At 38.4% G+C, this 4,698-nt stretch overlaps 1 long non-coding RNA gene across 7 annotated transcripts in view; it reads left to right on the forward strand.

The window, feature by feature from the left end:
- Positions 1-4,194, forward strand: part of LOC128699054 (uncharacterized) — a 190,432-nt gene extending 186,238 nt beyond the window's left edge. For 6 of the 7 annotated variants that reach the window (XR_011391158.1, XR_011391154.1, XR_011391153.1 and 3 more), the window contains 2 exons: positions 3,840-3,946; positions 4,078-4,194. This is a non-coding gene — a long non-coding RNA (uncharacterized lncRNA). Of the gene's footprint in view, positions 1-3,584; positions 3,608-3,839; positions 3,947-4,077 lie in introns of those variants that run through there. The other variant, XR_011391159.1, reaches the window with a different exon arrangement.
- The last annotated feature ends 504 nt before the right edge of the window (positions 4,195-4,698 follow it).

A 4,698-nucleotide genomic window follows, 5' to 3' on the forward strand; every position in this document is an offset into this window, starting at 1 on the left:
GCCCTGCATGTGACACGAGTACCCGAGCCCTGAAGTCTTGCATGACAACATAAGAAGGGATTGGGTGACGTATCATCTTCACAGAAAAACGTTCCTTCTGGTATCCCAGCATATGGACCTTCAGACCACCTCCCCGCTGTAGCCATATGTATGGCACCATATTTACCCAGTGCCGCCCGTATGTCACACATCAGCCTCGAATGGCACGTTTCTGACCTTCATCCATGTATAATAGTGGGAGATGTCATGGAGCGTCACTGACACTGCATGGTTAACTGTGAGATTAACCTCCTGTAATTTATCGACCACCGCCTCATGAACATTAGCCGAGCAGAACTTCAGAAAGATCCTCGACATGCCGTTCAATACCACACCACTCGATTCCTCATTTGCAATACCATAGGTGTCGTGAATTATTGCAGGCAATATTATAGCCATCGATGGCCCAAGCACAATCCCACGGGTCAATTCAGTGCAGACAGTATTGACACTGGTGGCCTGGTGGTTAACGCTCTCGCTTCACATGGTGAGGGCCTGGGTTCGATTCCCAGCCAGAGTAGAAACATTGGACGTGTTTCTTTCCACCTGTTGCCCATGTTCCCCATCAGTAAAATGGGTACCTGGGTGTTCGTCGACTGGTGTGGGTTGCATCCTGGGACACTGACCTAAGGAGGCCTGGTCACAGACCGGGCCGCGGGGGCGTTGACCCCCGGAACTCTCTCCAGATAAACTCCAGATAAACTGTGTCTGCCTACTAGTGCCATGTGAAAATGAAACTGCTACTGCTACCAGGTGACCATAGGGGCAGCAGTAATACATGTCCTCTCTACTCAAAGGCTGAGATGACTATAGTTGGAGGATTAGCCTCGTAAGCACACACTGAAGCAGGCAGCATTAGTTCTTTGCTCCAAAAGCTGCTCTTTTAGCAAACGATGCTGTGGATGGTTTATCCTTGTCAGGGACAAAAGCTGAGGACTGGACAGCATTGATAAATGATAAAAGTTTATCAAATCTAACAGCAAATGCACTCAACGATTCATTGGTCATGGGTGTAGCATTCACGAGTTCCCTAAGAACGACATGGATCTGCAGTTTTTACTGGTACAAGGAAAGAACAAACAAGTTCCTCATATTGTGACCACTTAGTAAGATTCCTGAAGTTTCACGTTTCAAGATCAAAAACGTTAACAGCTTTCGCAAGTCTGATAAGACTTTCCTCTGAAGGTGGACCGACAACTAGAGCATTAACATGAACAAATGGCAGTAAACCATGCTTTAAGACTATGTACATGGCCATTGAATAAAGGTAACACATCAAGGGAATCACGAGTAAAACTATAGGGTCTCTGTGTCTGGGTCGGTATGTCAGACAATAAGGAACTGATGACAGGAGCAGTAGTAGCCTGAGAGGTCTGAGTGTCATCATTCACTAAAGTATCACTTGAAGGTATGTGAGGCATAATGGCAAAGTTGCACAAAAACAAATAAGGCAAAAATAATGAATGATACACAAAATGCTATAATCGAAATAAGAGACTTCTTGTTTCTCATTTTTTTATTTTTCCTGATGTTATCTTTGCATTACATTGAAATTTCCCAGTTACCTCTTTTTGCATACAGTTTAGTGATTTTATTTTATACTTTTTATATAGATTTACAATTTTATTAGTAAATTTCTTTATTGAAGTAAGAGTAATGACAGCTCATTTTGCATTTAATTCAGCCTCCAGTAATCTTTTTAATTTCTTACAAATTGCAATTTTTTTTTTTTTTTTTTTTTTTTTTTTTTTATCTTGCCCAGCAGTCTCTTACATTGAGTTGTTCTTCCTCTTGCAGTGTATCTTACTTTTTTTTATTACTTCTGCAGAATTGGTTATAATTCTGCAGAAGTAATAAAAAAAAAAAAGATACACTGCAAGAGGAAGAACAATTCAATGTAAGAGACTGCTGGGCAAGATAAAAAAAAAAAAAATTGCAATTTGTAAGAAATTAAAAAGATTACTGGAGGCTGAATTAAATGCAAAATGAGCTGTCATTACTTCAATAAAGAAATTTACTAATAATGAGCTCATTATAGTTTACTAATAATGAGCAATGTGTGGTGTGAATATAATGCAGAGAATTCGTAGTTTGGAAGTTAGGAGGAGGTGCGGGATTACCAAAACTGTTGTCCAGAGGGCTGAGGAAGGGTTGTTGAGGTGGTTCGGACATGTGGAGAGAATGGAGCGAAACAGAATAACTTCAAGAGTGTATCAGTCTGTAGTGGAAGGAAGGCGGGGTAGGGGTCGGCCTAGGAAAGGTTGGAGGGAGGGGGTAAAGGAGGTTTTGTGTGCGAGGGGCTTGGACTTCGAGCAGGCATGCGTGAGCGTGTTTGATAGGAGTGAATGGAGACAAATGGTTTTTAATACTTTATGCTGTTGGAGTGTGAGCAAAGTAACATTTATGAAGGGGTTCAGGGAAACCGGCAGGCCGGACTTGAGTCCTGGAGATGGGAAGTACAGTGCCTGCACTCTGAAGGAGGGGTGTTAATGTTGCAGTTTAAAAACTGTAGTGTAAAGCACCCTTCTGGCAAGACAGTGATGGAGTGAATGATGGTGAAAGTTTTTCTTTTTCGGGCCACCCTGCCTTGGTAGGAATCGGCCAGTGTGATAATAAATAAAACTAATAAAATTGTTAATCTATGTAAAAAGTATAAAATAAAATCACTAAACTGTATGCAAAAAGAGGTAACTGGGAAATTTCAATGTTTTTTCTAAGAATGCATAAACAAAATTAAAAATATAATGCAAAGATAACATCAGGAAAAATAAAAAAATGAGAAACAAGACACTCGAAAAATAATGAACTAAGAATAACAATGCAGAAAAATATTAATGCAAGATAATTCACTGCAGAACAAGTGCAATAAAAATAAGGCGCAGAAATAATTGATGCATCAATAAAAGTTCCACTGGGAAAATGCAGATTTAAATAATAAAAAAAAAATGAAGACTGGCTGAAAACTAATTCTTAATTGTAAATTAAGCAAAACAATTTACTCAAGAGTAAAATAAGAAACAGCACTGGGAGTGTAACACTTAAAAGTGGCAGGCACACACAAGGATTATTAACTTATTAGAGCTTATTTGATAGGAGTGAATGGAGACACGTGGTTTTTAATACTTTATGCTGTTGGAGTGTGAGCAAAGTAACATTTATGAAGGGATTCAGGGAAACCGGCAGGTTTGACTTGAGTCCTGGAGATGGGAAATAGTGTCTGCACTCTGAAGAAGGGGTGTTAATGTTGCAGTTTTATAACTGTAGTGTAAAGCTTCCATCTGGCAAGACAGTGATGAAGTGAACTTTGCAGCCTCATATCTTGGTAAATACTGACCCTATTTACATTTTCATCCTATAACACTTAAACTTGTTCATTTCGATAAAAGTTTTTTTTTTTTTTCCCCAAAAAAAAATATTTGGGGCACCCACTCACATTCATGTATTTACCTAACTTATTTTTACTTTCCTCTTAAAAGGGGAGTGTTAATGCGACAGCATCAGTGAATCTCTAGTGTTTGCCATGCTAATTGCTCTAGCTGACACTCGATTGAACTGGTGCTCCCACAAGGTACTAAGTGGTCCCAGATTTTTTAATACTGCTCACACTGAGTGCGCAGACCCATTCTTTTGTGTCGAGGCGACTTGCCAATTGAGCAAAATTTAAAGGAATGAAATACAAAACGTAGCTCTACGTTCGGCACTTTTACCACTAGCTTAAACTGTAGTAAACTATAATACATAGTGCAAGTACATATACACTAGATAATGATAGAATCTACTAAGTAATTTTTTTTTTTCAGGAAAAGCTGCGGTTACGCAAGACAAAATGAGAAATGAACAAATTGGAGGACATGAAAAGTCCTGCAAGGAAGACTGGATGAGGCAAATAGGAAGATTATTAAAATAAGTAGGTGGTAGTTGTTTATTTTCCAATCTATTCCAATTGTCTTTAATATCTATAATTTATTTCATCTTGAACTTCAACTGATTGTGCTGAGAAATAATTGTAATTAATATTTAATATTTAACCTTTTTCAGGGTTTTTGACATACTAGTACATCTTGCGCTCCAGTGTTGGTGACGTACTAGTATGCGTAAATTCTAGCGCCCTTGAATCAAGCAGGAAAAGGCTAATAGGCCTAGATGTGAAAGTAAGTGTACTCACCTATTTGTACTCTATTTGTGGTTGCAGGGGTCGAGTCATAGCTCCTGGCCCTGCCTCTTCGCTGATTGCTACTAGGTCCTCTCTCTACCTGCCCCATGAGCTTTATCATACCTCGCCTTAAAACTATGTATTGTGTGTGTGTGTTATAAAAAATTTTTGCTGCACACAGTGCACGAGAAAAAAAAAACTTTTTTGTTAAAAACAGCTATGTTGCAGTCTATTTTTGTATATTTATTTATTTATGGTTGTCTTCTCATTTTTCTTGGTCTCATTTGATGGAATGGAAGATATATTACAGAAATAGATAATTTTGATTGATTTCATAAGTACTGTCTTGAAATTGAGAGCAAAGTAGTGAAAATGTATGATTTTTGCCAGTGTTAGAGTAAACAAATAATGCCATGTGTCCAATATACATAAACTGGCGAGTCTAATATTCTTGCACAAGTGCGCTGATATTATTTATATATATATTTGTATACATAACAGTAAGT

The sequence above is a fragment of the Cherax quadricarinatus genome, unplaced genomic scaffold (assembly GCF_038502225.1).
Source record: "Cherax quadricarinatus isolate ZL_2023a unplaced genomic scaffold, ASM3850222v1 Contig353, whole genome shotgun sequence".
Classification (NCBI taxonomy): domain Eukaryota; kingdom Metazoa; phylum Arthropoda; class Malacostraca; order Decapoda; family Parastacidae; genus Cherax; species Cherax quadricarinatus.